General features: G+C 43.8%; 1 protein-coding gene across 1 annotated transcript in view; it reads right to left on the bottom strand.

Annotated features, from left to right (window-relative positions):
• The window catches only part of LOC139406187 (syntaxin-binding protein 5-like), a 236,343-nt gene that overhangs the window by 208,783 nt on the left and 13,771 nt on the right, over nucleotides 1–13,789 (bottom strand). The gene's annotated exons all lie outside the window — the stretch shown is intronic.

The following is a 13,789-nucleotide window of genomic DNA, read 5'->3' on the forward strand; positions in this document are numbered from 1 at the left end:
GGTCAAATAAAGGTCAAATAAAATATGAAGATCAGAAATTGTCAAAAAAAAGAAGGGGCTTCTAGAATGGATTAACAGCAAGAGAATCCACACTAAGGTTCTCTCCATGGTGCTGAAATATTCAGACGCTCTTTCCACAGGAAACCTAGACAAACGTTCAAATCTGCACGGGCGCTGTCCACTAGAAGTGGTGCTGAAATCCACTGCCCGGGGCCTACAGTCACTGCCCCGAATCTGTACTGATAATATAGTCGCTGCACAGAATCTATAGTAATAATCATACCAGCACTGGCCATAATCTATATAAGCTATGTATCTATATATAATCTACATGTCACTTACTGACCTCCCAGGAGACCCAGACAGCTTGCTACAGTATACGTTAGTTAAATATACACATATTTATATAACTATTTCAAAGGTCTTTATATTTTTAGAACTTTTGTGTTTACTGTAAAAACATGTATTGTTTATTTCACTTTTGTGTATTATCTATTTAACTTACAATGGCAATGTAAACATATGTTCCCCATGCCAATAATGACCTTACCTTGAATTTAAATGCAATTGAATTGAGAGATACAGAGACAGAGAGACGCAGACACAGAGATAAGAGACAGAGAGAGAGAGACACAGATGCCAGAACCGGACAAGAACCTGACACCCTCAGCACACAGGGGGACAAAAACCTGCCTGCAGGTGACAGCATTCCCTCCCCCATATGCCCCCCTAGGCACAACTATGACAGCATAACCAACAAAAACGGGTCACAACTCCTGCAGCTCTGTCACATAGTCAATGGTAGTCAATGGTAGGCTTCGAGGGGACTCCTATGGTAGGTACACCTATAACTCATCTCTTGGCAGTAGTACTGTAGACTACTTTGTCACCGACCTCAACCCAGAGTCTCTCAGAGTGTTCACAGTCAGCCCCCTGACACCCCTATCAGACCACAGATAAATCACAGTCTACTTGAACAGAGCAATACTCAATCATGAGGCATCAAAGCCAAAGGAACTGAGTAACATTAACCTCTTTGATCTCTAGGGGCGCTATTTCATTTTTGGATAAAAAACGTTCCCGTTTTAAGCGCGATATTTTGTCACGAAAAGATGCTCGACTATGCATATTCTTGACAGTTTTTGAAAGAAAACACTCTGAAGTTTCAGAATCTGCAAAGATATTGTCTGTAAGTGCCCCAGAACTCATTCTACAGGCGAAACCAAGATGATGCATCAACCAGGAAATGAGCAGAATTTCTGAAGCTCTGTTTTCCATTGTCTCCTTATATGGCTGTGATTGCGCAAGGAATGAGCCTACACTTTCTGTCGTTCCCCCAAAGTGTTAGCAGCATTGTGACGTATTTGTAGGCATATCATTGGAAGATTGACCATAAGAGACTACATTTTCCAAGTGTCCGCCTGGTGTCCCTGCGTCGAAATTGGAGCGTAAAGCCAGGTGCAATTATTTTTCCATTTGAGAGCAAGGAGAAACCAGGCTTCCACGAAGGATATATCATTGAAGAGATATGTGGAAAAACACCTTGAGGATTGATTCTAAACCACGTTTGCCATGTTTCAGTCAATATTATGGAGTTAATTTGGAAAAAAGTTCGCGTTTTGAGGGCTGAATTTTCGTTTTTTTTTTTTTTTTTTTTTTTTTTTTTGGTAGCCAAATGTGATGTACAAAACGGAGCTATTTCTAATACACAAAGAATCTTTTTGGAAAAACGGAGCATCTGCTATCTAACTGAGAGTCTCCTCATTGAAAACATCAGAAGTTCTTCAAAGGTAAGTTATTTTATTTGAAGGCTTTACTTGTTTTTGTGATAGTTGCCTGCTAAATGCTAACGCTAATGCTAACGCTAATGCTAACGCTAAATGCTACGCTAGCTAGCTACTGTTACACAAATGATTGTTTTCCTATGGTTGAAAAGCATATTTTGAAAATCTGAGATGACAGTGTTGTTAACAAAAGGCTAAGCTTGAGAGCTAGCATATTTATTTCATTTCATTTGCGATTTTCATGAATAGTTAACGTTGCGTTATGGTAATGAGCTTAGGTCTATAAATAGAATCCCGGATCCGGGTTTGGTCGTCGCAACAGGTTAAGAAATGCTACAGATGGAAGGAATGCAGTTTGGAAACCTACCAAAAAACAATTAAGCAACAACAAATTCAATCCCTTTTATACAATTTCCTGGGTAAAACGTTCCACTGTAATAGTGAAGGTGTAAACTTGGCAGTAGAAAATCTTAACAGTATATTTGACCTCTCAGCTTCCCTATCAAATCTAAAAATCTCAAATAGAAAATGAACAACAATGACAAATGGTTTGATGAAGAATGCAAAAATCTAAGAAAGGTATTGAGAAACCTGTCCAACCAAAAACATAGAGACCCAGAAAACCTGAGTCTACACCTTCACTATAGTGGATCACTAAAACAATACAGAAATGCACTAAGGAAAAAGAAGGAACAGCACGTCAGAAATCAGCTCAATGTAATTGAAGAATCCATAGACTCTAACCACTTCTGGAAAAATTGGAAAACACTAAACAAACAACAACACGAAGAATTATCTATCCAAAATGGAGATGTATGGGTAAACCACTTCTCCAATCTTTTTGGCTCAAAAACAAAGAATTAAGAGCAGAAACATATACAGGATCAAATACAAATCTTAGAATCAACTATTAAAGACTACCAGAACCCGCTGGATTCTCCAATGACCTTGAATGAGCTACAGGACAACAACAAAAAAACACCCAACCCAAAAAGGCCTGTGGTGTTGATGGTATCCTCAATGAAATGATCAAATATACAGACAACAAATTCCAATTGGCTCTACTAAAACTCTTTAACATCATCCATAGCTCTGGCATCTTCCCCAATATTTGAAAACAAGGACTTATCACCCCAATCCACAAAAGTGGAGACACATTTGACCCCAATAACTACCGTGGGATATGCGTCAACAGTAACCTTGGGAAAATCCTCTGCAATATCATTAACAGCAGACTCGTACATTTCCTCAATGAAAACAATGTACTGAGCAAATGTCAAATTGGCTTTTTACCAAATTACCATACAACAGACCATGTATTCACCCTGCACACCCTAATTGACTGCTATACAAATTGATGGAACGTGGTGTTGGGGGTAAAACATTCGACATTATAAAATCCATGTACATAAACAACAAGTGTGCGGTTAAAATTGGCAAAAAACACACACATTTCTTCCCACAGGGCCGTGGGATGAGACAGGGATGCAGCTTAAGCGCCACCCTCTTCAACATATATATCAACGAATTGGTGCAGGCACTAGAAAGGTCTGCAGCACCCGGCCTCACCATACTAGAATCTGAAGTCAAATGTCTACTGTTTGCTGATGATCTGGTGCTTCTGTCACCAACCAAGAAGGGCCTACAGCAGCACCTAGATCTTCTGCACAGATTCTGCCAGTCCTGTCCAGTCGCCAGGACCACAAATACAAATTCCATCTAGACACCATTGCCCTAGAGCACACAAAAAACTATACATACCTTGGCCTAAACATCAGCGCCACAGGTAACTTCCACAAACCTGTGAATGATCTAAGAGACAAGGCAAGAAGGGCATTCTATGCCATCAAAAGGAACATAAAATTCAACATACCAATTAGGATCTGGCTAAAAATACTTGAATCAGTCATAGAGCCCATTTATGGTTGTGAGGTCTGGGGTCCGCTCACCAACCAAGATTTCACAAAATGGGACAAACACCAAATTGAGACTCTGCATGCAGAATTCTGCAAAAATATCCTCCGTGTACAACGTAGAACACCAAATAATGCATGCAGAGCAGAATTAGGCCGATACCCACTCATCATCAAAATCCAGAAAAGAGACGTTAAATTCTACAACCACCTAAAAGGAAGCGATTCCCAAACATTCCATAACAAAGCCATCACCTACAGAGAGATGAACCTGGAGAAGAGTCCCCTAATCAAGCTGGTCCTGTTCACAAGCACAAACAGGACAGCAGCACAATTAGACCCAAGCAAATCATGAGAAAACAAAAAGATAATTACTTGACACTTTGGAAATAATTAACAAAAAATCTGAGCAAACTAGAATGCTATTTGGCCCTAAACAGAGAGTACACAGTGGCAGAATACCTGACCACTGTGACTGACCCAAACTTAAGGAAAGCTTTGACTACGTACAGACTCGGTGAGCATAGACTTGCTATTGAGAAAGGCCGCCGTAGGCAGACATGGCTCGCAAGAGAAGAGAGGCTATGTGCACACTGTCCACAAAATGAGGTGGAAACTGAGCTGCATTTCCTAACCTCCTGCCTAATGTATGACCATATTAGAGACACATATTTCCCTCAGAATACACAGATCAACAAAGAATTCAAAAACAAACCCAATTTTGATAAACTCCCATATCTACTGGGGGAAATTCCACAGTGTGCCATCACAGCAGCTAGATTTGTGACCTGTTGCCACAAGACAAGGGCAACCAGTGAAGAACAAACACCATTGTAAACACAACTCATATTTATGCTTATTTATTTTTCCCTTGTGTACTTTAACCAGTTGTACATTGTTACAACACTGTATATAAACATAATATGACATTTGTAATGTCTTTATTGTTTTGAAACTTCTATATGTGTAATGTTTACTGTTAATTTTTATTGTTTATTTCACTTTTGTATATTATCTACCTCACTTGCTTTGGTAATGTTAACACATGCCAATAAAGCCACTTGAATTGAATTGAGAGAGAGAGAGAGAGAGAGAGAGAGAGAGGAGATCCTGCTGTGCCACAGAGAAAGAGAGAGGTAGTGAGCTCATGGGCTGCTGAGTTCTTCTGCAAAAATATATAATTAGTTGGATAAATGTATATAAACTTGAATTGTTATACAATATACTAGCCTCAACATCAAAACCTTATATCCAAATAAAAATGTCATACCTAAAACCTTGATTTTGGGGAAAATGACCTGAATGGACTATTACTACCAGGGTCAATCAAGAAAAACACTTAAGAAACCAAAACCTGCAGAAGAAACACAGCGGAACCTGGAAATACCATCCAACACAAAACTGAGTGAGTTCAGTATTCAGTCCGAAGCTACTTCTGAAGACAAAAAGTAAACTACAATCATTTCTAGGTAATTTTGTTATATAAAGCTTAACAAATAAGGCTACCAAGCTGCTAGGACAGATCTGGCTGTAACTTCAATTAGCACTGAAGTGTGAGGTGAGAACATTCTTCAGCCTAACAATGGCAGGAGAGTTGCACAGCAGCCCCACTCCAACCCAAATGCAGAGGCCTTTGAAACCCCCATGGCTTATCCCTGTGGAGAGGTCATTACAATAAAGTACCTCATGGATATTAAAAATAACACCGCAAGGACAATCCAGAGACACTATTTTCTGACTGCTTCAAAGAGGGGCATGTTAGCAACGTAATTTTCCACACAGACCATCCCCTGGTATGGCACACAGCTATAAGAGTACACTACCCCTATGTCAAGAGAGAGGGTGGCACACAGCTATAAGAGTACACTACCCCTATGTCAAGAGAGAGGGTGGCACACAGCTATAAGAGTACACTACCCTTATGTCAAGAGAGAGGGTGGCACACAGCTATAAGAGTACACTACCCCTATGTCAAGAGCGAGGGTATTGGCCCAGGGTGGAAACTCAGTAATGGTGCAGGGCATCCTCATGCAGATCCAGCAGGACTTTTACGGGATCAAAGAGAAGGAACAGCAGGACAACTCTGTGACGACTCCCCCATCCTGAGTCTGATCATGGTGAAGAAGGCACAACAGCATCTCTTCAACCACAGGGGGCTGAAAAAATGAAAAAAAGAATACCTGACCACTGTGACTGACCCAAACTTAAGGAAAGCTTTGACTACGTACAGACTCGGTGAGCACAGCCTTGCTATTGAGAAAGGCCACCGAAGGCAGACATGGCTCTCAAGAGAAGACAGGCTATGTATACACTGCCCACAAAATGAGGTGGAAACTGAGCTGCAATTCCTAACATCCTGCCAAATGTATGACCATATTAGAGAGACATATTTCCCTCAGATTACACAAACCCACAAAGAATTCAAAAAACAAATCCAATTTTGATAAACTCCCAAATCTACTGGGTGAAATTCCACAGTGTACAATAACAGCAGCAAAATGTGACCACGAGAAAAGGGCAACCAGTGAAGAACAAACACCATTGTAAATACAACCCATATTTATGCTGATTTATTTCCCCTTTTTGGACTGGAACAATTTGAACATCATTACAACACCGTATATAGACATAATGAGATTTGAAATGTCTTTATTCTTTTGGAACTTCTGTGAATGTAATGTTTACTTGTTACAGTTTTTCCCAATTGCTAAAACACAATTTTGCAAACTGGGCTGGTTTTATCAAAATACTTAACACAATTCACAAAACTACACACCCAAACTGCAAAATACCTCTATATACTAGTATCCTGAAAAATGAAGCACTGCAACCAACTACATATATCAAAATCAAACATTAGCACCAAACGGCCCAAACTTCATTCATATTACCAGATTTATGTCTAACCAACTACACACACTTCATTCATATTACCAGATTTATGTCTAACCAACTACACACACTTCATTCATATTACCAGATTTATGTCTAACCAACTACACACACTTCATTCATATTACCAGATTTATGTCTAACCAACTACACACACTTCATTCATATTACCAGATTTATGTCTAACCAACTGCACACTGTTGGGCATAATGAAAAGCATTCTCATCTTTAGGTTGTAGTTCAAATTCTAGAAAATTCTTCAGATGCACAGAAATATTTGCAGATACACACACATGCTGTTGAAATTGTGTTTTTAATTGTAATTTTTCACCAAAAAGTCAGTGCAACATACGCACAGCAGATATATTTACATTGGACCGCACAGCAGATATATTTACATTGGACCACACAGCAGATATATTTACATTGGACCACACAGCAGATATATTTACATTGGACCGCACAGCAGATATATTTACATTGGACCACACAGCAGATATATTTACATTGGACCGCACAGCAGATATATTTACATTGGACCACACAGCAGATATATTTACATTGGACCACACAGCAGATATATTTACATTGGACCACACAGCAGATATATTTACATTGGACCACACAGCAGATATATTTACATTGGACCACACAGCAGATATATTTACATTGGACCACACAGCAGATATATTTACATTGGACCACACAGCAGATATATTTACATTGGACCACACAGCAGATATATTTACATTGGACCACACAGCAGATATATTTACATTGGACTGAACAGCAGATATATTTACATTGGACCACACAGCAGATATATTTACATTGGACCACACAGCAGATATATTTACATTGGACCACACAGCAGATATATTTACATTGGACCACACAGCAGATATATTTACATTGGACCACACAGCAGATATATTTACATTGGACCACACAGCAGATATATTTACATTGGACCACACAGCAGATATATTTACATTGGACCGCACAGCAGATATATTTACATTGGACCACACAGCAGATATATTTACATTGGACCGCACAGCAGATATATTTACATTGGACTGAACAGCAGATATATTTACATTGGACCACACAGCAGATATATTTACATTGGACCACACAGCAGATATATTTACATTGGACCACACAGCAGATATATTTACATTGGACCACACAGCAGATATATTTACATTGGACCACACAGCAGATATATTTACATTGGACCACACAGCAGATATATTTACATTGGACCGCACAGCAGATATATTTACATTGGACCACACAGCAGATATATTTACATTGGACCGCACAGCAGATATATTTACATTGGACTGAACAGCAGATATATTTACATTGGACCACACAGCAGATATATTTACATTGGACCACACAGCAGATATATTTACATTGGACCACACAGCAGATATATTTACATTGGACCACACAGCAGATATATTTACATTGGACCACACAGCAGATATATTTACATTGGACCACACAGCAGATATATTTACATTGGACCGCACAGCAGATATATTTACATTGGACCACACAGCAGATATATTTACATTGGACCGCACAGCAGATATATTTACGTTGGACCACACAGCAGATATATTTACATTGGACCACACAGCAGATATATTTACATTGGACTGAACAAAAATATGCTCACAAAAAAACAGTAAACTGAAAAATAAAAGGCCGAGGCCGAGGCCGAGGCCACAACGCCTCGTCCACATCACAGCTGGGTCTGGCCACAACGCCTCGCCCACATCACAGCTGGGTCTGGCCACAACGCCTCGTCCACATCACAGCTGGGTCTGGCCACAACGCCTCGTCCACATCACAGCTGGGTCTGGCCACAACGCCTCGTCCACATCACAGCTGGGTCTGGCCACAACGCCTCGTCCACATCACAGCTGGGTCTGGCCACAACGCCTCGTCCACATCACAGCTGGGTCTGGCCACAACGCCTCGTCCACATCACAGCTGGGTCTGGCCACAACGCCTCGTCCACATCACAGCTGGGTCTGGCCACAACGCCTCGTCCACATCACAGCTGGGTCTGGCCACAACGCCTCGTCCACATCACAGCTGGGTCTGGCCACAACGCCTCGTCCACATCACAGCTGGGTCTGGCCACAACGCCTCGTCCACATCACAGCTGGGTCTGGCCACAACGCCTCGTCCACATCACAGCTGGGTCTGGCCACAACGCCTCGTCCACATCACAGCTGGGTCTGGCCACAACGCCTCGTCCACATCACAGCTGGGTCTGGCCACAACGCCTCGTCCACATCACAGCTGGGTCTGGCCACAACGCCTCGTCCACATCACAGCTGGGTCTGGCCACAACGCCTCGTCCACATCACAGCTGGGTCTGGCCACAACGCCTCGTCCACATCACAGCTGGGTCTGGCCACAACGCCTCGTCCACATCACAGCTGGGTCTGGCCACAACGCCTCGTCCACATCACAGCTGGGTCTGGCCACAACGCCTCGTCCACATCACAGCTGGGTCTGGCCACAACGCCTCGTCCACATCACAGCTGGGTCTGGCCACAACGCCTCGTCCACATCACAGCTGGGTCTGGCCACAACGCCTCGTCCACATCACAGCTGGGTCTGGCCACAACGCCTCGTCCACATCACAGCTGGGTCTGGCCACAACGCCTCGTCCACATCACAGCTGGGTCTGGCCACAACGCCTCGTCCACATCACAGCTGGGTCTGGCCACAACGCCTCGTCCACATCACAGCTGGGTCTGGCCACAACGCCTCGTCCACATCACAGCTGGGTCTGGCCACAACGCCTCGTCCACATCACAGCTGGGTCTGGCCACAACGCCTCGTCCACATCACAGCTGGGTCTGGCCACAACGCCTCGTCCACATCACAGCTGGGTCTGGCCACAACGCCTCGTCCACATCACAGCTGGGTCTGGCCACAACGCCTCGTCCACATCACAGCTGGGTCTGGCCACAACGCCTCGTCCACATCACAGCTGGGTCTGGCCACAACGCCTCGTCCACATCACAGCTGGGTCTGGCCACAACGCCTCGTCCACATCACAGCTGGGTCTGGCCACAACGCCTCGTCCACATCACAGCTGGGTCTGGCCACAACGCCTCGTCCACATCACAGGCAATATCTTCCCTTGCCAAACATCGAGGGAAGAAGCGCCTTGAGTGCCTTATCCATCCCTGATTCGCACCCGCATCAATCTCATCACATGCCTCTTCCATAGCCTGCACAAGAGGCCTAAGGGCTGCCGGTCGTATACCTTCCACCACCATGCCGAAAATGACTCTTCTATGGGGTTCAGAAATGGTGAGTATGGTGGGAGGTATTGCACGAGAAATGGTGGGTTGTCAGCAAACCAGTATTGGACTGGGGCTTCACGATGAGAGCTCACGTTGTCTCATACTACAACATACCGGGTTCTTTGATGGTCTGCATAATACTTATTTTCCACCATCATTTGCAAATAAATTTATAAAAAAATCCAACAATGTGATTTTCTGGATTTTTTTTTCTCATTTTGTCTGTCATAGTTGAAGTGTACCTATGATGAAAATTACAGGCCTCTCTCATCTTTTTAAGTGGGAGAACTTGCACAATTTGTGGCTGACTAAATACTTTTTTGCCCCACTGTACAGGGGGTACCGGTATAGAGTCAATTTGGATGCTATATACAGGGGGTACCGGTACTGAGTCAATGTGGAGGCTATATACAGGGTGTTACGGTACAGAGTCAATGTGGAGGCTATATACAGGGGGTACCGGTACAGAGTCAATGTGGAGGCTATATACAGGGGGTACCTGTACAGAGTCAATGTGGAGGCTATATACAGGGGGTACCGGTACAGAGTCAATGTGGAGGCTATATACAGGGGGTACCGGTACAGAGTGTGTACAGAGTGTGTACAGAGTGTGTGTGTGTGTGTGTGTGTGTGTGTGTGTGTGTGTGTGTGTGTGTGTGTGTGTGTGTGTGTGTGTGTGTGTGTGTGGTATGTTTAATGTGCGGCCCAAGCTCCATTAATCACATACGTGCTAATGAATGACCCAGCCAATAGACTTTCATTTAGCGCTTGGTTTTATTGCCCATTATTAAAAACCCCTGCAGCACACAGACTATCCAGCCCAAGCCAAGTGGACTCGCCCTCTCATCTTACATATCAACGACATTTCAATTCGCTTCCAGTCAGTTTTATGTGAGATGCGCTGTAGAATATAAAACAATAGGATCAGGAGTTTACGAATGATAGAAAAACCTCAACAGCCGAAAGCAGTATATTCCTCTGCTTATTCAGTGGACCAGCTGAAAAAACCTCAACAGCCGAAAGCAGTCTATTCCTCGGCTTATTCAGTGGACCAGCTGAAAACATCTAACAATAAACGAGCATAAAAGTGTCCATTCTGTCTCCGTTCTGAATGTGTGTCCCTGATACCAGAGAGACTAGTCAAGGACCATATCACCTCCACCCTACCTGACACCCTAGACCCACTCCAATTTGCTTACCGCCCAAATAGGTCCACAGACGATGCAATCTCAACCACACTGCACACTGCCCTAACCCATCTGGACAAGAGGAATACCTATGTGAGAATGCTGTTCATCGACTACAGCTCGGCATTCAACACCATAGTACCCTCCAAGCTCGTCATCAAGCTCGAGACCCTGGGTCTCGACCCCGCCCTGTGCAACTGGGTACTGGACTTCCTGACGGGCCGCCCCCAGGTGGTGAGGGTAGGCAACAACATCTCCTCCCCGCTGATCCTCAACACTGGGGCCCCACAAGGTTGCGTTCTGAGCCCTCTCCTGTACTCCCTGTTCACCCACGACTGCGTGGCCACGCACGCCTCCAACTCAATCATCAAGTTTGCGGACGACACAACAGTGGTAGGCTTGATTACCAACAACGATGAGACGGCCTACAGGGAGGAGGTGAGGGCCCTCGGAGTGTGGTGTCAGGAAAACAACCTCACACTCAACGTCAACAAAACTAAGGAGATGATTGTGGACTTCAGGAAACAGCAGAGGGAACACCCCCCTATCCACATCGATGGAACAGTAGTGGAGAGGGTAGCAAGTTTTAAGTTCCTCGGCATACACATCACAGACAAACTGAATTGGTCCACTCACACAGACAGCATCGTGAAGAAGGCGCAGCAGCGCCTCTTCAACCTCAGGAGGCTGAAGAAATTCGGCTTGTCACCAAAAGCACTCACAAACTTCTACAGATGCACAATCGAGAGCATCCTGGCGGGCTGTATCACCGCCTGGTATGGCAACTGCACCGCCCTCAACCGTAAGGCTCTCCAGAGGGTAGTGAGGTCTGCACAACGCATCACCGGGGGCAAACTACCTGCCCTCCAGGACACCTACACCACCCGATGTCACAGGAAGGCCATAAAGATCATCAAGGACATCAACCACCCGAGCCACTGCCTGTTCACCCCGCTATCATCCAGAAGGCGAGGTCAGTACAGGTGCATCAAAGCTGGGACCGAGAGACTGAAAAACAGCTTCTATCTCAAGGCCATCAGACTGTTAAACAGCCACCACTAACACTGAGTGGCTGCTGCCAACACACTGACACTGACTCAACTCCAGCCACTTTAATAATGGGAATTGATGGGAAATGATGTAAATATATCACTAGCCACTTTAAACAATGCTACCTTATATAAATGTTACTTACCCTACATTATTCATCTCATACGCATACGTATATACTGTACTCTATATCATCGACGGTATCCTTATGTAATACATGTATCACTAGCCACTTTATACTATACTATGCCACTTTGTTTACATACTCATCTCATTTGTACATACTGTACCCGATACCATCTACTGTATCTTGCCTATGCTGCTCTGTACCATCACTCATTCATATATCCTTATGTACATATTCTTTATCCCCTTACACTGTGTACAAGACAGTAGTTTTGGAATTGTTAGTTAGATTACTTGTTATTACTGCATTGTCGGAACTAGAAGCACAAGCATTTCGCTACACTCGCATTAACATCTGCTAACCATGTGTATGTGACAAATAAAATTTGATTTGATTTGATTTGATTTGAAAAGGGAAAGAAGAAAACCTTTGCAAGGACTTGGATCGCACAGTCAATTCACAGCATGCGGCTAGCAAAAGAAGAGCAACATCACACACTGAAGTGTTGGAGGAAGCAGCAGAGGTGATATTGTACCCCTTCAAATGATATACAATTGAGTACACAGCCATGCAATCTCCATATACAAACATTGGCAGTAGAATGGCCTTACTGAAGAGCTTAGTGACTTTCAACATGGCACCATCATAGGATGCCACCTTTCCAACAAGTCAGTTTGTCAAATTTCTGTCCTGCTAGAGCTGCCCTCGGTCAACTGTACTGTTATTGTGGAGTGAAAATGTCTAGGAGCAACAAAGGCTCAGTGATAGGATAGGCCACACAAGCTCACAGAACGGGACCGACTACTGAAGCACGTAGCATATAAATGTCCTTGGTTACAACAGTCAATACCGAGTTCCGAACTGCATGCGGAAGCAACATCAGCACAATAACTGTTTTTGTCGGGAGCTTCATGAAATGGGTTTCCATGGCCGAGCAGCCTCACAAAATCCTTAAAATCACCATACGGAAGATCAAAAGTTGTCTGGAGTGGTGTAAAGCTGGCCGCCATTCAACCCTGGAGCAGTGAAAACGCTTGCTCTGGAGTGATTAATCACGCTTCACCATCTGGCAGTCCGACGGACGAATCTGAGTTTGGCGGATGCCAGGAGAACGCTTCCTGCCCGAATGCATAGTGCCAACTGTAAAGTTTTAGCTGAGGAGGAATAATGGGGCTGTCGTCATCCTGCTACAACACTCTACTGTCTTTTTGTTTTATTCTCCTCAGAGGGACTTTCACCAATGTCTCTCTCGTCCCTCGTTTTCTATGCCAGGCGGTGTCAGACCAAGGTCTGGTATTTCCCAATAATTCCCAAGCCAGTCTCTGCTACTGTCCAGCAAGTAGTAATGAAGCATCGGGTCTTGGATCAACAGGCTCCGAGACAGCTTCTACCCCCACGCCATAAGACCGTTGAACAGCTAACCGATGGACTACCTACACTGCTTCTATTCTTCTAACTCTATCCACACACTGACAGAATTATATTCACACAC

This window comes from Oncorhynchus clarkii, chromosome 3 (genome assembly GCF_045791955.1).
Source record: "Oncorhynchus clarkii lewisi isolate Uvic-CL-2024 chromosome 3, UVic_Ocla_1.0, whole genome shotgun sequence".
In the NCBI taxonomy this organism is placed as follows: domain Eukaryota; kingdom Metazoa; phylum Chordata; class Actinopteri; order Salmoniformes; family Salmonidae; genus Oncorhynchus; species Oncorhynchus clarkii.